Below are 24663 nucleotides of genomic sequence, written 5' to 3' on the forward strand. Positions count from 1 at the left end.
CCTGGGTGGCTCAATCAGTTGAGTGTCTGCCTTCAGCTCAGGTCGTGATCCTGGGGTCCTGAGATTGAGCCCCACATTGGGCTCCCTGCTCAGCAGCAAGCCTGCTTCTCCCTCTCCTGTGCCCCTGCTTGTGTCTATGTGCTCTCTCCCTCTCTCTCTGTCAAATAAATAAGTAAAATCTTAAAAAAAAAACAAAAAACATTTCAAGCTATAATAGCATCAAAAAGAATAAAATAGGAATAAATTTAATTAAAAAGTAAAATTTGCATGCTATAAGCTACAAAATAGTGTTGAAAAATTAAATAAGGCTTAAATAAACAGAAAGACCTTCAATTTTTGTAGATTAGAAGATTTAATATTGTTAAGATAGTAATACTCCCTGTATTGATCTAGAAATTCAATGCACTATCAAAATCCTAGCTATCTTATTTGCATAAAATGGCAAGTCATTCTAAAATTCATATAGAAATCCAAAGGACCCTATATAATCAAAACAATCTTGAAAAAGAAGAAAACAGGGATCCCTGGGTGGCACAGCGGTTTAGTGCCTGCCTGTGGCCCAGGGCGCGATCCTGGAGACCCGGGATCAATCCCACGTCGGGCTCTGGTTGCATGGAGCCTGCTTCTCCCTCTGCCTATGTCTCTGCCTCTCTCTCTCTCTCTCTCTCTGTGACTATCATAAATTAAAAAAAAAAAAAAGAAAAAGAAGAAAACAATTGAAGGACTCACAATGATTATGAGACCTACTACAAAACTGTGATAATCAATATTGAATGGTACTGGCAGATATATAGAGTAATGGAATAGAACTAGGAGTCCAGAAATAAACCAGCAACTGATCTTCAACAAGTGTGGCAAAACAATCCAATCCAATAAGGATAGCATAGTGATTTCAACAAATGGTACAGGTACAACTGAATATGCACATACAAACAAATGTTGTTGGACCCCTTCTTCATCTCATAACACAGAAATGGATCATTAATCTAAATGTAAAGGCTAAAACTATAAATGTCTCAGAAGAAAATACAGGAGCAAATCTCTACGACCTAATGTCAAGCAGAACCTTCTTAGATATGATACCAAAAGGATGAGTGACAGAAGAAAAAATAAATTAGAGTTTCTCTTTCTCAGAACTTAAAACGTCTGTGCTTCAGTGAGTACCATAAAAAAGTGAAAAGACAAAACACAGAAAAGGAGAAAAAATAGAAAATACAATAGAAAAAACTAGAGAAAAGAAAAAACCCAACTTCAAAAATGAGCAAAGGATCTGAATGGATGTTTCTCCAAAGAAGACACAGAAATAGCCAACAAGGCCAAGAAAAGATGTTCAACAGCATTAGTCGTCAGAGAAATCCAAATGCAAATCCCACCAAGATGCCACTTTACCTCTGCTAGCATGGTTATTGTCAAAAAGGCAGATTATAACAAGTGTTGGTGAAGATGTGGAGAGATTGAGGCCTTCAGACACTGCTGAGGAGGCTGTGAAATGGTGCAGTCATTTTTGAACATAGTCTGGTGGTTTCTCAAAAGGTTAAACCTAGAGGGACCGTGACCCAGGAATTCCTTTCCCCAAATTGTTCCCATCCCCAAATATATCCAAAAGGAATGAAAACACATATCCACACAAAAATTTGTACATGAATTTTCATAGCAGCATTAATCATACAAACAAACAAACAAGCCAAACAAACAAAAGCAATGAGTGGTCAAGCAAAACAAGGTACATACAGACAAGTGAAATATTACTTGTCAGTGAAAAGAAGTGAGGGATCAATACATGCTACAACATGAATGAAAATTTCAAATTTTATGTTTTCAACGTTAAACCAAGCAAGAAGCTAGTCCCAACAGAGCATATATGATGTTATTGAATTTATATGAAATGTCCAGAACAGGTAAGTCTATGGAGATAGAAAGTAGATTTGTCATTGCCTAGGGCTGGATGAGAAAAAACTGGGGTGAAATGGGGCATACAGTTTCTTTTGGGGATGATGAAAATATTCTAAAAGTGATAGTTCCACAACTCTATGAATATACCAAAACCACTGAATTGTTAAAAAAGGAAAGCCAACGTGAAGGTATAGAAGTAGTTTGTGTTTCCCATTCTAGTTGGTGTGGTAGGGTCTAAACATGGGGCCTCCAGTGTGTCCGCACACTGTGCTAGACAATGGGGATAGAAAGACAATCTTATCCCTTACAGAGCCCAGGGTAGGGTTTAGCACATGTCAGGAGGTCAAATGTTAGCTCGACACCGACAAAACCCAAGTAGAGAATTTAAAATGTAGAACAAATTTCATGTTTTCCTTGTGCTTTATTCTGTCTCTGTCCACTGGTTTGGAAGACATTTCAGAATCTTCCTGACCTCTGCGGTTAACTGCGTGAACCGTATGAAGGTTTCCAGGTGCTAGAATGCCACATACCAGAGGTAACATGCAATAAGCTAGACCTTTGTGTCCAGGTGTAGAGGATTAGTTCCAAGCCCCCAGGGAGTATCTTGGCCTCATGATGCTAGGTTGATTTATATATTTTCCAGATTGCATTGACCATAAATCTCCAACCTCTTGTAGCAGGTTCCCATTATTCTCTGCAAGCGGTTGATATATTACTAAAGCTCGTGCCACCCTCTACATATCTCAGAAGTGAGCCATCCTGTTCAGCAGCTTACCAGGCCATACTGAAGGCACAGCTGCTCACAGACATACCACAGCACCTAGTGCCCTAACGGGCTGGTGGCCACAGTTGGGCCTGAACCATTGGTCTCGTCTCCACCCTTTGCTCTTTCCATGTCAATCTGGGAAATGATTCCCTCTGATCTGTTCCTTCTTTACCTGACCACCCTCTCCTCTCCTTTCCAGAAACCCCTGCTAAGTCTTCAACAAAAATCCCTGCACCCTTCTTTCAGAAGGGGTGTCTCCCTTTAGCCTTCATCCCATAGCCCCATACTGAGAACTACACAGTACTTTCTAAAGAAATGATACTGACAATATAACTTTTGGTACAACTATCACTATTAGCCAGAGACTAGCTAGGACTCTCAAAAACAAAACAAGATTTTTCCTGTCATCTCCAAAAGGATTGTGCCCAGAAATTTTTTTTAAAAAAAGAAGATATAGGGATGCCTGGGTGGCTTAGTGGTTGGGTGCCTGCCTTCGGCTCAGATCGTGATCCCGGAATCCGGGATGGAGTCCCGCATGGGGCTCTCTGCAAGGAGCCTGCTTCTACCTCTGCCTGTGTCTCTGCCTCTCTCACTCAGTCTGTGTCTCTCATGAATAAATAAATAAATAAATCTTTAAAAAAATAAAGTAAAAAGTAAAAAGACAATATAAAAACTTCCTAGGATGTGTCCAGAATAGTGTTATAGACAGAAGTGATCTTCACCTTTATGGTTTCATTTGGACAGGAGTGGATGCTTGCCATATTCTCCTGAAATTGCACCTCTGGAGATTCATTTTTAGTTCAACACTCGTCCTATTGTGAAAATAAAAATTCTTGGATGATGTGTAATACATCAAAGTCACATATGTTTTTAGTACTGTAGTATGAATTAATTGATTGGTTCTCTCATGTGATGGCTCATGATGGATGAGAACTTATTCTTGAAGGAGACACAAAGACAGGGGCTCACAAGTTCATTAGAAGGACACTAGTAGATGGACTAGGCAGCACAATGACTGTGTTGTGCAAAGTACACATGCGGGTAGGACCAGAGGAGTCAGCCACTGGTCTGCAGATGTGAGATGCCTCTCAGAAGAGAGGGCAAAAGTGAGAGATCAAAGGGATGAAGAGATGCTGCAAGGAAGGAGGAGATGAACCTACCCCAGGATACACATTGAGATGCCCAAGCCTGCTGTAGCACAAGTTCTCCACGAGAATACTCCATTTCAAACCTGTCTGGCATGGTGGCCTTGCTACTCCTGAGATGTCCCATCCTAGCTCATCACAGTCACTTGTCACTCTATGTGGTTGCTTCCTCAAACCACTAGAACTTCCTTGAACTCTGCCTAAAGCATCCTCCACATCTCCAGCCCTCTCTCCTGTCTAGTTCCCTCTTATATTTCAGAAATTCATTCCTGACTCCTCCTTCAGACTGACAGATGGCCCTTGTGCCCAGGTCACCATGGCATCTGGATCTCTGAACCTCGGCCCGCTGCTTTGTGCTTCCCCTGTTACCCCTCCTCCATCTACATTAGACCACTAGGGCCCGGAGTAGAGGGTGAAGTTATTCATCTTTACATTCTGGTGCGGAGCATGGAGGAAACCCTCAAAAATAATCATAACAAACGTTGTTGTTGCTGTTGTTTGAGCAAATGAATAGCTTACACTACTTGGTTTACAAAAGTGCAGCAGTGAATCGGTCTTTATTTCTCTGAGAAAATAAACCACAGAATTTGGAGAAAGAAGTGTTATTTTCTTCTCAAATATTTTGAATGGCGATTTTTAGTTTTGTTTTGATAAAATAAACAGAGATGAACCCGAGGAAGGAAAAAAAAAGAAGTATTATTTTCCAAGGGCTTTGCCATGACTGGGCTCCTTTGGTGGGTAGAGAGCTATTTATGAACATTCGGATGTCTCACGCTGGGGTAAAATACCACACTGCCCTCAGGAATACTTGATCAGACCAAGAAGAAGAATGGAAATGTGTTTCAGGGTCAGTGGGAATGTATGGCTAGCTTCAATCTAGGAAATGTAGGAACATACAAAACAACTGGGGGAGAACAGGACGATGAAATATGTTCAACATGAGTGAAGTGACCAAACTGAGGACCTAGGAGAAAGGTGGAGGGAGATCTCAACAAGAAAGCCTGAGCCTGGGGCGGGACCACATGGCTTGCTGAGGACCTACCACTAGCCCTGCCATGGCCAGGAGACTCTCATGCTCACTTACAATTGCCATCCTCTGATGATGGGGAGAGAGCAAGGTGGGCACACAGGGTGAGGGCAAAGACTGGAGAATCCTGAGCCAAGGGCAGCAGGAAGGCACGAGAGGGGAGGGGTGAAAACCAGCCTACCTGACAGATGGAGGGCCTGGGAGGGATTGCATTTTCTGCTCTAACGGGCCTTGGAAATGAGACGTTCCTGCTCCTCCTCGCTCTCCTGGAGAGTTCAAAGCCTCTGTACACACAAGTTCTCAATTTCCAAGGCACTCGAGTCAGGCAAAATATATCTTTCCCACCTGTAGTTTCATTGACAAATTATTTACGAAGCAAAAAAGACTGTTGCTGGCCCTTTGAAGAGGTTCCTTTTGTTCTTTGCCACGTGATTTAAAAGCAAAAGCAAACCCAAACTGCAGAAAAGACTCTGCAACATACCCTGTGGGTCAGATAATGTTCGCTAATTCTGTCATGTGGGCCCTTTCCATGTGAAAGTGTTCTCGACTCGAGGGTACAGATGAGTTAGGGTGTTGGGACTTTGTCTGGCAACACCAGCCATCACAAAGGACGGAGCAAGACTCCAGGGCTGAGTGCCTTCCATGTCATCCCCCTGAGGGAGGGCAGGGGTCACCCAACTTGGAGCCATAGACTCTTGAGAAGGCGAGGCCATCTGCTGGGCCCAGGTTCTCCTTGGCTAAAGAGTAGGTCCCTATCTTTTAGCCCAGCCTTCTCTGTAGGGGTCCTCTGCCCTGTCACATCTGAGAAAATCAAACCAAATGCTGAAAGACGAGGGCTCTAATAGAATAAAGGATTTCCAAATCTCCAAAGGCTAACATCCTACCAGGGATCATGACTAATTTGTACTTTTTTGTGTGCAATGCTAAGCCTTTAGTGACTTCAATAACCTCATGAATATTTTCTTAAAGAAACAGGTTGAAATAATATAAAAACAAATAAATTAATAAGCACATAAACTGGAAAAAATAATTTTGGCTTAGGGATTCCAATAATGTAAAATTTTAATTGAGCACAAATGAACTTACTAGAACGCTAAATTGGCTACCATTTTTAACATCTCGATATGTAATAATTATTATTATTTTTAAAAATCTATTTATTTATTCATGAAAGACACAGAGAGAGACAGAGATACAGGCAGAGGGAGAAGCAGGCTCCATGCAAGGAGCCCAATGAGGGACTCGATCCGAGGACCCCGGGATCACGACCTGAGCCAAAGGCAGATGCTCAACCACTGAGCCACCCAGGTTCCCCTCATGCATTATTGATATTAGTTAGTCCACATCTTTATCTACAATGTTATACTGGCTGAATTTCTATAACCCTTCATTTTGGAAACCTTGGGTTTGCTGATAAATTCACTCCTAGCATCTTTTTCCTTCAAATATTGCGACTTGCACATGTATTAAAAATTGCTTATATGTGCCTGTCTGAGCTTATTTAGGTAGCTTATACAAGGTTAGTTTCAAAAAAAATAGCTCATCTGTTGCATCCCTACATTAGTAGGCGTGCAACACTGCAATGCAGTTCTGTCAGTAACTGACCCAAGTTAGGACAGACTGCACAGGTTTAAGGACACAATCCCCAGGAATACTTCCCTTCCTTCAGGCACAAGTTCCAGAGTTTTCCGGCCACCCAAGCTTATGACCAACTGGCTATAAATTCAGAGGGTTCTCATGATCCTCTCAGGTTTGATAATTCACTAGAACGACTCACAGAACTCAAGACAGCACTATATATCTACAATTCAGTTTATAATGAAGGATATAAATCAGGGTCAGTCAGAAGAAGAGATCCATAGGTGAGGTCTGGAAGGATGCCAAATGTGGAGCTTCTGTGTCCTCTCCTCATGGAATCAAGGTACACTACTGTCCGAGCACATGGATGCGTGTAACCAGGAAGCTTAATGGAGATTGTGTCCAGAGTTTTTATCCTGGTTTCATAAAGTAGACATGATTGTTTAAATCATTGAGCACATGATTGAACTCAATCTCCCTGAAGGTGGGGCTAATATTATCTAGTTCAAGGTCCTAAAGCTCTGAAAACCTGGTTGCTGGTTCAGGCATGACCAGCCTTTTGTTCTGAACCATCTTATTATTTTTTTTCTTTTTTTTTTTCTTTTTATTTTCTGAGCCATCGTAGAAGGAACTCAGGCATGGTCCCTGGAGTCCACCACAAATAACAAAAATACTGTTATGACTTGGAAAGTCCCAAGGGCCTAGAAGCTTCCTCCTAGGGACAAAGACCAGACAAATTCTTTATCATACAATGAGGAAAACTGCCTTAGACCACAAGAGACCCGACTTCTAAGCCCTACTTCCACATTCACCAGTAACTAAACCTGAATAAATGTTGAAATTTGCCTAATGGATAATTTACCTTCTGGATCTAAATTAGCTGGCTTAGTAAACAACCAGTCACAATAGCTGAAGCACATTCTTTGTTTACATAATTCATACATTTATCCACTTACTTTCAGCAAATACATAAAAACTTACTAAGTTCCAGGCATGGTTTAGACTACCACCAAGTGTGATCTGCAATTGAGTTTATAGACTGGTGGGTGGATGGGTGGATGTTTCCCAGGAATGGACACTTCTGAACCTGAAAAAGAGAAAAGTATTCTTGAAATATTAGAAATTAGTTAGGGGCCGGGGTGGGTGTGGTGGAGTAGGTGGCTAACGTTATCAAATGCCCTCAATCTGTGCATGAGCCAGGGAAGGGGGACTGCAGTTGGGTGTCTATCTTCAGGTCAATCCACAGGATATTTTAACCAATCACTGTGTCAAAGAGGCTGAGCATACATGAGACTATGAGTGTGACAGAGCCAGTGAATGAGGGGCTGGGGCTGAACCAGGCTTCCTGACTCCGAAGCTCACCTTCTCTTCTTTCTGTACATCACACCTAACATCACTTTCACTTATTATTGTTCCCAGGCTGGCATCTTTTCTGAAGTTTGGCTTCAGGATGTTTGGAGAAGTCGAGGACACCACCTCTTTTAAGGGAAGAGATTTCTGTTGGATTTTGAGCAACAGTTGACTCACCTTAGTGGAAAAGTGATACTCACCTGTGTCCTTTCTCAGTCAGAACTGTGAATATTTGTTTGACTTTTTTCTTCTTTTTCCATTTGGGAAAAAAGTCCCAAATGTATTTTCTCTATGCCTCCACTTCCCCAGGCAGAAGCTTTAATAGCCATCCCACCATACTAATTACCACTGCTATATATCAGATTACACGTGGAACTAAGTATCTGAAGACAACAAACACTTACTGTCTCACAGTTTGAGAGGTCAATAATTTGGGAGTGCCGTTCTTGGGAAGCTGTGTTTGGAGACCTCTCATGGAGTCATTGTAAAGGTCTGGACTAGGGCTACAGTCATCCGAAGCCTTGAGTGGATCTGGATGATTCACTTATAGACTCCCTCAGGTAACTGCAGGTGAAATGCCTCGGTTCCTCCCCATGTAAACGTCTGCAGATGGCTGCTCCCAACAGCTATGGTAGCTGGTTTCCACCAGAGTGAGTGAATGCGGAGACAGAGGATGAGTACAATGAAGTCAGAAGCTTCAGTACCTTTTATAACCTGGTCTCACACATAACATACCAGCATTTCTGGTTGTATTTCCCTGGTCATACAGACTGACTCTGATACAGTGTGTGAGGGGACTGCTGGGAGGCAGGAGTCATTGGGAGCATCTTGAGGATTGGGTACCTCGGTCTGCCTTTGGTCACCAGTGATTTCCGTCCCTCTCACATGTTAATCTCACATGTCCACCTTACACTCTGCTAATCCCACCTCATCTCCGCCAATCTTACCCCATTACAGCATCAGCTCAGAGTCCAGAATCTCATCATCAAAATCAATTTCAGGTGCAGAAGAAGCCCATGACATAAAAAGACAAGTTATCTTTCCTTTGTATACCCAACATTTGTGGAGACAGGCAGAGGACAACTTTTTAGACATGCCTGTGTCCAAAAGGATAAATGGAAGTCCAAAGGAGCCACTGGTCCATAGTGATTCTAAAGTCCCACTGAGCAAATGTTGCCAGTTCCTGGATTAGGACTTAATCCTGCACCTGCCCACAAATAGCAACGTGGCTCTTGGTTCTGTGCTCTGGGCTCCTCGTTCAATCCTCTGAGTTACCTTTTTCATGACAGGTAACGCATGACACATAATATGAACAGTTTTCTCAACTTCCCCTGCTTCTAGAAGTTGGGGGGGGGGCTGGTTCAGAGGCTTCTTTTTATTTTGAATCTTCTTTCATTTTAAACTGTCTGTGTCAGTCCAGGCTGGAGGTGTTTCTGGAGCTATAATTCCCCTTACAACATTGTGGGTCTCATGTGAATCTTATTGGGGTTTTATATGAAAACCACACCCATAATTCTCTTCAGTAGAAGTCCTTCTTTACCTGGGATTTCTGCTGAGGAGTAGTCCTTGTAAGCTTCTTAAAAATTCTATTGTATTATTGAAAGAGTCTGTGAAGCATACCCTTAAAATTTTAGAGGGCCTTTTTTTTCTGATTGAATGGCACCCTAAGTTACCACCTTTGATATTTCTGAGGTCTTTACAAAGGATTTTAGAGTCACTCACTGTTTTCATTTCTGGAATATGCTTTTATGAGAGTGCCTTGTGTTTGATCTTTGCTCAGAAGCCATTTCTTAATTTCAGCATCAATTGCCATCTGGAGAGGCTAGGAAATCTTCAAAAACAGCAAACCTTTGCTCCTTTTCCTTCAATGTATCTCTCTCTTCTTTCATATTTTACTATAAGAAGCAAGAAGAAAGCAGGGGGAACCTTCAGTTCTCCTTTGTTACACCACCCAGTTCACTAAATGCATTTTTTGCTGCCTACATATTGCAGGCAGTAGTGCTGCTAAATACTGTCACTGCGTAACAAAGATCCCCTTCCCTCCAGCATTCAATAAGATTCTCCTCCTTTCTTTTTACCCTCAACAGCAGTCTCCCCAAATTCAAATTCTTCTAACATTCTGGTCAAAGTAGTTTAGGCTTTTATCAAATGCTCTCTGTAAAGTTCCCCTGGCTACTGCCCATTGCCTCTGCTTCTCATATTTTAGGTATTTGTTATGGAAACACTTATAAAAATCTGAATTACTTTTCTACTTTTGTGTAGGAACAAAATAACTATAGAACCATGGAAGCTGGAGATGGCAAATGTTATTATGTGATAAAGTTTCTGAGGGTTAGGAATCTGAGAGTGGGTCAGCCAAGTGGTGCTGGCTGAGGATCTCTGCTCAGGTTACAGGCAAGCAATCAGCTGGGGCTGCAGTCATCTGAATGCCTGAGTGGGGCTAGAGGAATCATGTGTCCATTGGCAGGAGGCTCTGCTTCCTTACCATGGGGGCTGCTCATGACGTGGTAGTTGACATGTATTCTTACAGAGAGACAGTATTCCAAGAAAAAGAATGACCAAGACAGAAGCTTCAGTGTCCTCTACAACCTCATCTTAGCAGTGACATGCCATCATTTCTGCCATAATCTAGTGGTTATGCAGGCAACCAACCCTGGTACAAATATGGGAGGCAATCATACAAGGACACCACAGGAGGCAGAGATCATAGAGGGTCGGATGACAATCCTGCTAATTGTCACTGCCTGAATTAGTATTAGCTGTCCTTGAAGCAGTCATCTTCCCACTCTCATTCTTAAGTCATGAGATGCTCATTTCAGGAAGTTTTGACTCCTGGCTCACTATCTATCCACATGTACCATCCTTCACACCCTGGGGTGTCAGTTCTTGACCTTCCTTCCTTCAATGATTGTGCTCTCCTCAACCCCCTCTCTCCATGGTCATGCCCTTGACAGTGACATCACCAGAAACTGCAAAGGTGTCCATAGTCTTAATTTCAGGTATTCTATTCTCCAATGACCCTAGCCTATTTCCTGCTCAGTCCTCTCTTACTCAGATTCCAACAACTCCTCAATACCACTGGGACTTACAATCCACAGACACCATCCATCCCAACAACCTCCATTGTTCCTCCATCTTTGATTTTCTTGCTTTCTTTTCTTTTCTTTTTTTTTTTTTTAAGATTTTATTGATTTTAGAGAGAGTGAGAGAGAAAGAGCAAGTGGGGAGAGGAATAGTGTGGGGAAAGGAGCCAAGGGGGAGGGTGAAGGACAAGCAGACTCCACTGAATGCAGAGCCCTCAGGGACTCCATCTTGTGACCCTGGGATCATGACCTGAGCCAAAACCAAGAGCCTGCCACTTAATCCACTGAGCCACCCAGGCGCCCCAATCTTGCCTCTTTCTTCTCTTCTTCCCTTTCCTTTTCTCCAGAACTGAGTGACCCTAGTGTCAATCATTATCCCTTTCTTTGCACACACCTCAATCTGTCCCTCTCTGAATCTGTCACAATCAGCTGGCTAAATCCCAACCCTGTTAAATCTGGCCCCCCATCTCCCCTGTACACCACCCACATGGTTAAGGTTCACCAGATCCTGCTTCTGCCTTGCCCACCAAGCATGGTGACTCCATTCATTCATTCATTCATTCATTCACTTGAAGATTTTTATTTATTTATTCATGAGAGACACAGAGAGAGGCAGAGATACAGGCAGAGGGAGAAGCAGGCTCCCTGCAGGAGCCCGATGGAGGACTCGATCCCAGGACCCTGGGCTCATGACCTGAGCCGAAGGCAGTTGGCTCAACCACTGAGCCATCCAGGCATCCCAGCAGTGACCCTTTTCATGGGGTTCTTCTGCTCTATGTCTCCCCCCAATGGCTCTCTGTCTCCCAGAGTGAGACCTGAGGTTCCCTTCCACTTCACCACCCACCACCAAGCCAAAATTTTCTCTATTGCTTTCCCCTCAAATATGCTTCTGTCTGAGGAACTTTGCACTTGCTGTTCCTGCTGCTGGGGATGATTCTGGCCCTGGATGTTCACATGCTTTGCCCCTCCACTTCCTCCAGGTCTTTGTTCAAATGTTGCCTTCTCAGGGAGGCACTTCCTAATCATTCTATTCAAAACTCCAATCCTCTCCCACCATGACTGCCCTATCCTCCCCCTGCTTTAATTTCTCCAGGACACTTAACTCCTTCTGCGCACCTGCTGGACTGGAGGCGTACTGCCCCACAACACACTGCCTGCCCCATGTCATCATTCATTTTGGTCACTGCTTGGTTTCCCATTGCATGGGTGTCTCATGATTTATTTAATCAGTCCCCTTTAGAAGATCACTTAGGATTGTGGGGGAGGGGTTTTGTCATTACGAACGATCCTGCAATTACCATATTACCATCTTTATTAATAATAATAGTGCCCATCAAGGCCAAGTTTATGGGAGACAACCTTGGTTTCTGGTCTGAGCATTAGAATCACCAGCTGCCCACGTGATGCCAGAATGAGGAAGAACAGCCTGTCCACAGCCCTTGCCTTGCTGTAGACGCTGTGGTCTAGATTCCCACTTTCTGTGGTGTGGTGTTCACCCCAGCTTCCCTGATTTCTTCCCAGTGTGCTGTAGGGAGGTCGATGTTCATCTGGTCAGGGCATGATGGTGTGTGCAGACGGCTGGGTAACAACCCAAGAGACTGAAACTACAGGTCATCCTGCAACCCTACCTGGTAGACATCTGGGAAAGAATGGGGGAGAGGATCAATTTGAGGTTCAGTAACCCCAGTGTTTAGTGAAGAGAGGAAAATTCACCTGCCAAAGTCTTCGGAGGGGGGGAACCAGAAATGGCCTTACATCATTTCAGCTAACACAGGTCCTGTGCAAAGGAATCTAGAATATTGTGGCTTTTAGAAGAGTAGTCACTACTTACATTATATTACAAAGCATCCCTGGCTGGGGCTGGGCCTGGGGCAGTGCCTGTCTTCAAATCCACGGATATTGCTGCAGGAAAGGGATGTCTATTCACAGTCAATGGGGCCAATGGAAACCAGGAACAGCCTTACATCATTTCAGCTCAGGTTTTGCTGCCAAGTAAACTACAGCAAGATTTCTGCTTTCAAGTCTGGTTCTTTCTTCTGGCATAGAAAGAGCCACCAGATGTGCCATCAGAGAGAAGACATGCATTAGAACATGGGAGTATTAGTGTAAGTCTTTTGTTTTGTTTTGTTTTTAATTTTTTTATTGAAGTTTGATTTGCCAACATATATTATAACACCCAGTGCTCATCCCGTCAAGTGCCCTCCTCAGTGCCCATTCCTCCACCCGCCTCCCTTCCACTACCCCTTGTTCATTTCCAGAGTTAGGAGTCTCTCATGTTTTGTCATCCTCTCTAATTTTTCCCACTCATTTTCTCTCCATTCCGCTATAATCCTTTTCACTATTTCTTATATTCCCCATACAAGTGAAACCATATAATGATCGTCCCTCTCCGATTGACTTACTTCACTCAGCATAATACCCTCCAGTTCCATCTACATTGAAGCAAATGGTGGGTATTCATCGTTCCTTTTCTTTTTTTTTTTCTTTTTTTTATAAATTTATTTTTTATTGGTGTTCAATTTGCCAACATATAGAATAACACCCAGTGCTCATCCATCCCATCAAGTGCCCCCCTCAGTGCCCATCACCCAGTCAACCCCACCCCCTGCCCACCTCCCCTTCCACCACCCCTTAATTCAAACCGCGTTACAGCCTTTCATCATCTAACTTTCCTTAGTTTCATTTTCCTCCTAAAAAAACACAAAAGCAAAAAACCCAAACCACTCTGTTTGAGCCCCAAACATACCCCAGTCTCCTGTTGCCCACCCATGACCCACCTTCAGGGCTTTGGTTGGGGAGGAATGTGAGGCTTTGGCATCAGATCTCTCCTGAGAAACTGTTGCCATGGACAATGGAGCCGAGTGTGGAGAGGGGATGGACAATCTATTTTGCTGCCTCCTGGACATTACACAGGGACACCTCCAGGTTCTCCTCTGAGCCAGGTTGTGGTGAGGTGAGTGTCCTAGCACATAAGGGCGACTATGGCAAAAAATACTATAAACTGACTCACTTGAAAAGCACATTTTTTTCTCACAGTTCTGGAGGCTCAAGATCTTGAAGTTCAAGATCAAGGTGTCGGCAGATCTGGTGCCCATTTCCTCATTCATAGATCTGAATGTTTGTGTTCCCCATCCGTCCCCCAAATCACGTGTTAGACACCTGATGCCCAGTGTGTTACAACAAGTCTGCAGCCTGGAAGAGGGCCCCCGCCTGCCCATGCTGTCGCCCCAGCCTCAAAACTCCAGCCTCCAGAGAGAGAAATTCTGATGGTTTGTAAGACATCCAGTCTGCAGTATTTTGTTATAGCAGCGCAAAGGAACCAAACAGGTGGCCACCTTCCCACTTTTCCCTCACATGGCAGGAGGGGCGAGGGAGCTGTATGTGATCTCTTTGCTGAGGGCACTAATCCCATTCAGCAGGGCTCTACCCTCACAATCTGATCACTTCTCAAATGTCCTACCTCCAGGTGCCATCCTCTTGGGGGTAGGCTTCAAAACATAAACTTGGGGGATGGTGACAGGCACACACATTCAGATCATAGCAGTAAACAAGGAGGATTTTTATTTCTCATGTGCTCCAAGCAGTTATTTTGCTTTTTCTGCTCTTGGTCTAAAATGCAAGGGACTCAGGACTCTGCCTGGTGGGACATCCCTTGACATTTTCTTGTGGCAAGGGCTGCAGGTGGATTGCTTCTTCATAGATTACAATGCTTCTGGGTTCAAATCCTGCTCTACTACCCGCTAAGATGTCTCCATTCCCTGTCGGTAATATGGGGAAAATAACAGCTGCTACTTAGCATTATTCCATCTTCTAAGACACGTAAAATGAATGGTGTAATTCTTGGCCTTAGGATGACACCACCCGCCCCCTGAAAATATCAGTGTTAGTTTTCTCACTTCTTTAATTCTGGATGTGAGCAAACAGGAAGCATATCCAGCTAGTTCACTTCTACTTTTGTTTAGCCACTTCTTGTCATGCTATTTTTAAAAAATTGGTTTTAAAAAACTACAACCAGGGGCACCTGGGTGGCTTAGTGGTTGAGCGTCTGCCTTTGGCTCAGGTCATGATCCCAGGGTCCTGGGATGGAGCCCACATCGGGCTCGCTGCATGGAGCCTGCTTCTCCCTCTGCCTATGTCTCTGCCCCTCTCTCTGTGTGTCTCATGAATAAACAAATAAAATCTTTAAAAGGAAAAAAAAAACTATAGCGAGTTAGGACAAGATATACTCAAAACTAATATGGCTTCAAAACTAATACTCCATCCCCCAAATACCTTAGTAAGGAAGCCATACTCCTGAGAAAGTCTACTGGATACAACCCACCCAATTTTTGTTTGAGAAAGTCTTTATTTCTCTTTCATTTTGAAGGGTAATTTCACAGGGTAAAAAATTCTAGGTTGTTTTTTCTCTCTTTCTCAAAACTTCAAATAATACACTCCATTTTCTTCCTGCTTGCATGATTTCTGAGGAAAAGTCAGATGTAATTCTTATCTTTGGTCCTCTAGGTGATCTGGTTTTTCCTCCGGCGGTCTTCAAGATATTTCCCTTTATATTTGGTTTTCTGAGGTTTGAATATGACTTGCCCAGCAGTGTGGTTTTTATTTTATTTTGTTTTATTTTGCTTTTGGTATTTTTCCTCCCTAATGTTCTCTGAGCATTGGTGGTTTATCTGCTGACACTAATTGGAGAAATTCTCAGTTGTAATTGCTGCAAATATTTCTTCTGTTCCTTTCTCTCTTTCTCCTCCTTCTGGTATTCTTATTGTGTGTGTGTACCTTTTGTGTTGTCCCATAGTCCTTGGATAGTTTCTTCTGTGTTTTCAGTCCTTTTTCTCTTTGCTTTTCAGTCTGGAAGTTTCTGTCATCAAATCCTCAAGCTCAGAGATTCTTCCCTCTGCTGGTTCCACTCTACAAATGAGTCCATCAAAAGAATTCATTTCTGTTACTATGTTTCTGACCTATGGCATTTCTTCTTGAAATTTTCTTAGTTTTCGTCTTCCTGCTTACATTATCCAACTTTCTTGCACATTGCCTACTTTTCCCATTTAAAACCTTTTAGCATATTAACCATAGTTTCAAAAAATTTCTGGTCTGGTAATTCCAACATCCCTGCAGTATGTGACTCTCGTTCTGATGCTTGTTCAATCTCTTCAATTTTTGTTTTTGTTTTTGTTTTTGTTTTTTGCCTTGAAGTGTGCCTTGTAGTTTTGTGTAGCCAGGCAGGCATGATGTACTGGGTACAAGGACCTGCTGTAAAAAGACCTTTAGTAACATGGGTACGGAGAAGGGGAAATGCTCTCCAGTCCTACAATGGAGTCTCAGTCTTTTGATGAGCCTATGCCCCTCATCTTTATTACTGCCTCCTCTTAGGTGGGATAGCATGGCTGGAGAGGGCTGGAGTTGGGCATTGACTTCCCCCAGGGTGCTTAGGCTCTGATAAAACGCCAGCAGGTTAGGCTCTGGGTAACAAGTTTCTCTAGGGGGTAAGACTTTGGGGAAGAACAGAATGCTCTATATTTCAGAATGGTTCCTTTTCCCCTCCCCCTGCTGGCAGCAGGAGGGTGTTTTTCTTTGATCTTCACTGTGAGTATCTGGTAGGTATCTAGGAGGTAAAACACACAGAAGTGTGGCACTCCCTCATTGTGGGTCCTCCTGGACTTTTTATCTCTCAGGTTTGGCCACCCTGAGCCTCCAGAAATTCGCCAGTTCCGGTTTAGGTTCTCCTACCTCTGCACTGGTTTCTATAGAGGTTTCTGCTCATGGATATTTGCTCTGATAAGTTGTGATTCTCTGTAGGGGACTATTTATCTCCAACCTTGGGGGCAGTGCTTTCCTGGGCAAGCTCACTTTTGTGATGAATCTAAGAAGAGATGCTGATTTTTCAGTTAATTCAGCATTTTACTTGTTAGAATAAAGACATCTGAGCTCCTTACATGCTGGACTGGAAACTGGAAGTGGCTTGTCTTGCCCTAACAACATCTTCTTGCTAAATGTGTATCCACATGTCCCATGTTTCTAGCAAAGACGTGAGAGAGCTGTTGCAGCCGTCCTCGGTAGACCCACTGGGCTTGTTTGGTGTCTCCAGGTGGTTTCCAAGCCAGGGGGCGCACCCTGAGGAGTGCCAGACCCTCCACAGGGGCCTGTGAAAGAACATCTGAACTCATATTTATTTTTAATTTTACTTTTTTAATTTCTCTTTTTGTAGGTTTTACAGTGTACATAAGAGATATGTGTAGAAACACTCATGTATACCTTTTTTTTTTAAGATTCCATTTATTTATTCATGAGAGACAGAGAGAGAGAGAGAGAGGGAGAGAGAGAGGCAGAGGGAGAAGCAGGCTCCATGCAGGGAGCCCAACGTGGGACTCGATTCCGGGTGTTCAGGATCACACCCCGGGCTGAAGGCGGCGCCAAATCGCTGCGCCACAGGGGCTGCCCTCATGAATACCTTCTAAATAAATGATGGGGAGACCTGCTCAGACATTTTGGATAATAAGATTGGTGTTCAAAATAAAATGGGGACCACTGTCTTAAAGATTGACCAAGTAACATATCTTACTGGCTAAAATAGTACATTTGGGGATGCCTGGGTGGCTCAGTGGTTGAGTGTCTTTGGCTTAGGTTGTGATCCTGGAGTCCTGGGAGCGAGTCCCACATCGGGCTCCCTGCATGGAGCCTGCCTCTCCTTCTGCCTCTCTCTCGGTGTATCTCATGAATAAATAAATACAATCTTTAAAAAAATAGTACATTTGGTTCCTTCTAAAACAGTGATCATTTTTCCCCTCTCTTGATAAGAGATTTACCCAAATATACATGTTCTGTCTTGTTTTGTTTTAATGAAGCTCTCAGATCTTTGGAATAGTATTGCATTGATCTCTTAATGTTTCATGCTCATTCCTTAAATTAAAAAAAAAAAAAAGTATTTTTTTTCTCTGTACTTTCTCTCCACTGTAAAAGTTTCCATGCTGGCTAATGGAGTAAAGCCAATTTAGTCTTGCCAGGAGGGAGGATCAAGATTGTTGATCTCCAGTTTAGCAAACAGTGTCCCTTTTACTTATTTTTCTTTTTTATTGGAGCAGTGGGAAGGAGGGGATAGTGGTCAGTGTTTACACTCTCTGGGCCCCTCAGGAAGCCAACAGGTGCTTCTGTGGTCCTGTACTCTGGAGTGGCTTCCAAAACACAGCCATTGAACTTGTTCCCAAAGAAAGGACAAAAAGTTACCTGTTGGGCCATCTGGGTGGCTCAGTGGTTGAGCGTCTGCCTTTGGCTCAGGTTGTGATCCTGGGGTCCTGGGATCCAGTCCTGCATCAGGCTCCATGCAGGGAGCCTGCTTCTCCCTCTGCCTGTGTCTCTGCCTCTCTCTCAGTGTCTCTCATGAATAAGTAAATACAATATTAAAAAAAAAAAAAAAGGTCACCTGTTGTCTCTTGCACCTGAGCATTTCAGATATGGATGCTGTGGCATCACTGTATAATTACGGAAGTGATGGCAAAGTTCAATGGAAGGCCTTGAAAACCTGGCGAAAATTAAATACTTCCATTTTCCTCCCAAACACAGGGTGACACTAACATTCAGTTTGGTTCAGATTCAGGGTTGTAAGTCAGCAAAATTCCGGGGGTGACAGTACATCACCTGCCATGGTGGGTGGTCCCAGCATCTGGTGGTGGTTTGAAGCAGGCACCTGTTGTGATGTATGGCCAGCACCAACTTTATAAATGAGGTAGTGAGGATAGCTCTTCCTGCCTTGGTGGTGTTGTAAAGTCAAATGAGATCAAGTACAAATGAAGAACTTGGAAATCCCTGGGCCCCACACATGCAAGATGACCCATCTGCTATCCGGGTGGCCGTGTGGGCTCATCTCCATCAGCACCCCCTCCCAGCCCATCCAGACACCCCCAGGTACCCAGAGACACCTTGTGTCTGTGGTTCCACCAGAAGAATTACCTTCCTCTATCCACGCACCAATATGCACCTGTTCATGGCCTGCTCATCACCAGTAACTGCCACATTCAAAAAGTATTTGAGTGATGACTCCTAGAGACAGATTTTCAATTTAATTGAAAATCTAGGAATTTAAATTAACTTCAATTTTTCTAAAACTGTAAATTCTGGCCAGGTGTTGGGAGGCCAGTTAGAGATATGTAAGGATATAAAGCCACTTGGGTACCCTTTAAGCCATTGGTTTTCAACCCTGGCTGCACATTAGCACCACCTGAGAAGATTTTAAACTTCATGATGCCACATGGGTACCTCTGCCCAGGGCCATGCTATGATTTTCAAGGGCCTTTTCCTCTAAAAATATACTGAAATCATATTTTATTGCTGCATTGGTATAAAGACAAATATATTAATATTACATATTAAAACCTTTTCTTTGTACTAAAAGCTAATTTCTTCTTCTGATTCTAAACCAAATAAAAACACTTTGTGTACCCCAAGCACTGTGCCTCATGGGTGAGTCATCCCTGCCAAGAAGGGCTAAATCAGAATATCTTGGGTAGAACAGAGGCCTCAGTGTTTTCTAAAGGTCCCCAAGCCATTCCAGTGAATAGCAGAAGTAGACACCTGCTTCCAACCATCCAAGAAGGAATGCCTACTTGACTGGACTGGTGAAAAATAAAGAGGTCAACTTTCTCTCATCCTAGTGGCTGAAGGTTAGCCAAGGTCAGCCTGAAGCCACCCTGCCTGCTTCCACACCCTGAAGTTTTGGCAGGAAAAAGCATCCCTTACTCCTTTATCATCATGCCTCCAGGATTCTGACCCTTACCTGCCTGATAAGACACCCCTGAATCTCAGAGCTGAAAGAACTGAAAGATCTATACACCCATCTCCTTTCTAGATGCAGAAACGACTGTTGCTGAAGTACCTGGTCCAAGGTCATGGAAATGGCTGAAGCCAGAACGTGCCCTGAGCCCTGTTTCCACATTTCACTCTATGTTGCAACGCTTCAAGAAGGAACTCATGGGCCCCAAAGGGCAGAACCAGAGAAGTGTCTTGAGGGCATAATTTGCTAGGTCCTTCCACATGCTCCTGAGCAGGCCCAGTCATGATCCCATGAGGTGCCAGACCCTTTCTGGGGTGGCATTACCTACAGCTCACCTGAGAATAGAATGAAGGCACCAGACATTACACCAGAAACCTTATTATGGACACAGGCCCACCATGTTGATGCAGGGCTCAGAGAGAGAAGGAAGCAAAGGTCATAACAAGAAGTTGCACGAGTTCCAAGAGATGGGACAGTGGTTTGAGCTGCTTTCACATTCACTGACATTCTCGGAGCCATATGTTTTCCCTTCCTTGCTTCCTTCCTCCACTCCTCCCTTCCTTTCTCCTCTGCACCTATCCTCCCTCCCCTTCTTCCTTATTTCCTTCCATCAACAAACAATTGTTGGGAACCTACTCCTAAATACATGGGATACTGTAGAATGCATCGAAGAAAGAAGAATGGGCCCCTACCAAACTTCTTGGATTCACAGCCTGGGGGAGAAAGGCAGGCACATAGGTAAGTCACAGAACATAATCCATGGGTCAGGTAAACGGGAGCATGAAATAGAGGCCATATTCCTGTGCCCAGGGCTTCCCGGAGCTGGTGTCTCACAAAGGATGCCATCTGAGCTGAGTTTTAAAGAAGGTTCCTTGGTTGTCATGGAGATGGGGTTGTTTCATGAAAGCGCACAGAGCGTGGAACTGGAGGGGAGTTCAAGGGTTCTCCAGTGCTATTTACTTAAGTGTTTTCCATTAGGAAGCAGGGCATTAATTAACTGCAAGCACCTTACTCATTTTTTGATGCTTCTTCTGCAAATGCAGCCAGAACCAGAGCTGAGCACTTGGCTAGAGAAATTCTTTTTCCCTTCTATGTGCACCTCCTGAAACCAAATTACAGCTATAGCCCTCCGAACCTGCATTTTCCAGGTTCTTCAAAACCATCAAATTAAGAAATGGAGTAGGTGCAGGGATAAGACAGAGATAGAAATAGTGCCTAAGACAGGGAAGAAAAGCGTTGTGAGGGATAAAGCTTCCAAGTTAATGAGCAATTGATATTTCTCTGAAGGTGGTCCTTTGTAAGTGAGTAAGGTCAGCCTTACTCACACGGAACTCTCAGAACCCATTCTTCTTTGCTGGTTATCACGGGTCTCACCAAAGCTATGCCTAACCAAGCACAGCATAGAGCAACAGCTTTTAAAACGGGTTTTATTTTGCATGATTATTTTTAGCTATTGCATAGAAAAAGATTGAAAAGAAATATATCCAAACATTAATAGGGTTTGTGCTTGAGTGATGGGATTTTTATGGCTTCTTTTTCTTCTCTCATAGACTTTTTTAACTTTTTTATTTTGAATTAATTACAGACTCACAGCAGGTTGGAAAAACAGTGCAGAAAGATCCTGTGTGTTCATCACCCAGCTTCCCCCAGTGGTTACATCTATGTAATTATAATACACTCATTGAAACCAGAAAGTTGACCTTGGGATATGATTAACTTGACTACAGACTTTATTCAGATTTCACTAGTTTTTATATACACCCGTGTGTGTGTTTGTGTGCGTGTGTATCTGTAGTATGTATGTATGTTGGGGGGGGCTCTGTGCAAATTTATCAGATATATAGGTTTGTGTTTTCATATTTTGAAAAACTTTTTGTAATAATAATGTATTTGTCTTATTATAAAGAGAATGCTTTACTCTTAAATTCTTTTCTGGGAATCTCTCCCAGAAATTTCTCCCGGGGGGGGGGGGGTGCGGAATTCTAAATATATAAATTGCTACACGCGAAATTATTTATTGTGAAATTACTTATGATATAAACAAACCTTAAGTCACTCAAGGGTCCAACTAGAAATAATTGAAGTAAATTAGCTACAGTGATGGACCATAGTGCAGATCTATGAATTGTTCATAACAAAAGGTTGTGATAACATAGGAAAATATTTATGACCAAGTTAAGTGAGAACCCAGCTACCAAACTGTGCAAGTGTGGGATGTGACTACGTACAGAGATCAGTGCACTGGGTTAGGGGCTGGGGGAGGTGGGAACAAGAGGCAAACATACCCAAACTCTTCTCTTAATTTTTCCTTATTTCCTCAAATTTCCTTATTGAGGATGTCTCGAATTTTAAAATGCATTGTTTGGTGGTTGTATTAAAATATACAATCTAGGGCACCTGGATGGTTGAGCGTCTGTTTTTGGCTCAGGTTGTGATCCCGGGGTCCTCAGATTGAGTCCCTCATCGGGCTCCCTGTGGGGAGCCTGCTTCTCCCTCTGCCTGTGTATCTGCCTCTCTCTGTGTGTCTCTCATGAATAGATAAATAAAATCTGAAAAAAATATATATATATACGTACATTCTGATTCAGTCAGTGAGGGATCAGAGTAGCAAGTAGGGGAGGCCAAGAGTTTTATTTCTAGCAAGCTCCCAGGTGATCTAGATGCGGCTGTTCTGCAGGCCACACTCTTTAAACAATGGATTGTTGCAAGTGGACCTTTAGAAATAACAAGGTGCTTCTTACATTTAAAACTGGCCTCAAATGCCAAAGCACAATCCCCCTCCCCCAATCCAATAAAGTCCCCTCCCTTTACCAATTCCATTTAGATTTTCCAAGTAACAAACAATGGAGAGTTGGCTTTGTCACACCCTAGATGGTGAGATTATTTCTTTGTTCTGAGGGATCTGGTTTACTAAAGGTGGGAGCATAGTTTCCCACTAGCTGTTAGGTGTCCTTGCTTTCCGTCCAAGGCTTGAGTTTTTTTGATTCTTTGCTTTCCTTGGGAGACCGTATTCTGCTCCCTTATCATCATGGTGCCTAAAAACAGGTATCTACCTAGAACCTCACAAAAGAGGGAAAAGCATGGTTTGGCGGGCACTCCTCAGACACGTAACCCTTGTGCTCCACACCACCTGCTTATTTAAGAAAAGTAATGTGAGGAACATAGACTCCCTTTATCTCTTGGCAGCCTCAACTGTGAAGCACTTTATTTTTCCTTTAATCTTTCAGCAGGGGCTGTTTCTGCTCTAAGTGTTGCCAAATTAGATTACAGCACAAACATTTCTATTTTTAGAACACCACAAAGTCTTCCATGTGAGTCAATGAAGCAGTATATAAAAACTTTTATTTAATTTGTCATTTACAGATTTCAGTGCTCTTCTGTAATTACTTGACTTTTGTAACATTATTTCTTATTAAAAGTCATGTGTGTTCTAAGTAAAATATATGGACTTTTTACCATGTAAAATTAAGAAAATTAATTCTTCCGTAAGCTTACGTCTTTTTTTTGTTAAGCTGTTATCATATGTCTCTCTTTTTTGTTAAGCTGTTATCATACCATGTTGGCAGTTTTGTAATATCTACTTTAGCTTACTTGATCCTCAGAGTGGCCTTGGGGGGAGGCAGAGAAGATATTATTAACTCCAGGTCATTGGAATTGGCTCAACCATGGTAACATTCCATGATGGCTCCTGTCAGTCCTAGAAACTCTTCTTTCTAGAGCCTAGTCCAGAACCTCTATGGGGACACTCCGGGGTGATGGCCAATTATTGTCTAAATTGTGCTACAAATACATAAGGATAAAATAGATTAATGGAGGAGAAGGGAGAAATTATTCCTAAACATTAATTGGATGAAATAGAATTTATGGAGAGCTCTCATCTTTAAAGAGGTGACTGCTGTCACCTGCATTTCATTTTCATCCAGACTGGAAAATGACACTAGTCGGAAGTGTGTTAAAAACAAATCTCCAATAAACACATTGTGGTGTGTGTACACAGTGGAATACTATAGTCTAATGAGAACAAATGTTCTAGAAGTACAGACAGCACGATGAATTAGTACATTCATAAACATAGCATTGTGTGAAAAAAGCGAAGCACAAAAGAATGCATTTATGTAAAGTGCAAAAATAGGTGAAACAAAGCTGTGGTCTTAGAGGTCAGGAGAGGGGTTACCACTGGGGCCTGTGACCAGATGGGACATAGGCAGGATTCTGGAAGCACTGGTAACATTTTGCTGCTGCTTCTTCTTCTTCTTCTTCTTCTTCTTCTTGGCTATGGGAAACTTTGCTTTTTAACCATGTTATTGAGGCAAGATTGACGTACAAAAAGCTGTACATATTTAATATATACAACCCGATGATCTTCGAGATAAGTATACACCTGTGAGGCTATAAACCACCGCAATCCATGCCTTAAACATATCCATCACCTCCAAGATTTTTCCAGTCCCCTTTATGTGTATGTACACATGATAAGAATACATAAGATCTACCCACTCAGTAAATGCTTACATATTCAAAACACTATTATTAACTATAGGCACTGTGTTGTACAGTAGACGTCTACAACTTTTTTGTTTTGTACACCTGAGACTTTGTACCCTTTGATTAACACCTCACCACATCCCCCCAACCCAGCCCCTGGCAACCACCTTTCTACGTCTGACTTTTTTAGATTTCATGACCATGTAGTATTTGTCTCTCTGAGTCTGGTTTATTCCACTTAGAATAATGTTTCCCAGGTTCATTCATGTTGAAGCAAAAGGCTGAATTTCCTTTTCTTTTTTTAAAGCTGAATAATATTCAGTGTACTATATTATTACATTTTCTTTGTCCATTCATCCATCGATACTTAGGTTGCTTCCATGTCCTGGTTGTTGTGAATAATGCTGCCGTGAACAAGGGGGTGAGATATCTCTTGAGATCCTGATTTTGATTCCTTTGAATAAATACTCAGAAGTGGGATTACTGATCATATAGTATTTCTATTCTCAATATTCTGAGGAAGCTTCATACTGTTTTCTGCAGTGCCTGTATCAGTTTACATTCCCACTAACAAT

At 42.8% G+C, this 24663-nt stretch overlaps 1 long non-coding RNA gene across 5 annotated transcripts in view; it reads right to left on the bottom strand.

Moving 5' to 3' along the window:
• Positions 1 to 20453, bottom strand: part of LOC140643031 (uncharacterized) — a 29873-nt gene extending 9420 nt beyond the window's left edge. The window contains exons 1-10 of one of the 5 annotated variants that reach the window (XR_012039413.1): positions 20296 to 20453; positions 18784 to 18873; positions 18472 to 18582; positions 18061 to 18210; positions 12674 to 12878; positions 9482 to 9654; positions 8164 to 8394; positions 7772 to 7906; positions 7391 to 7496; positions 6579 to 6825 (exon numbers count right to left, since the gene is read on the bottom strand). This is a non-coding gene — a long non-coding RNA (uncharacterized lncRNA). Of the gene's footprint in view, positions 1 to 6578; positions 6826 to 7390; positions 7497 to 7771; positions 7907 to 8163; positions 8395 to 9481; positions 9655 to 12673; positions 12879 to 18060; positions 18583 to 18783; positions 18874 to 20295 lie in introns of those variants that run through there. The other 4 variants (XR_012039411.1, XR_012039415.1, XR_012039414.1 and 1 more) reach the window with 4 other exon arrangements.
• Between the last annotated feature and the right edge of the window lie 4210 nt (positions 20454 to 24663).

The sequence above is a fragment of the Canis lupus genome, chromosome 11, assembly GCF_048164855.1.
Source record: "Canis lupus baileyi chromosome 11, mCanLup2.hap1, whole genome shotgun sequence".
NCBI lineage: Eukaryota > Metazoa > Chordata > Mammalia > Carnivora > Canidae > Canis > Canis lupus.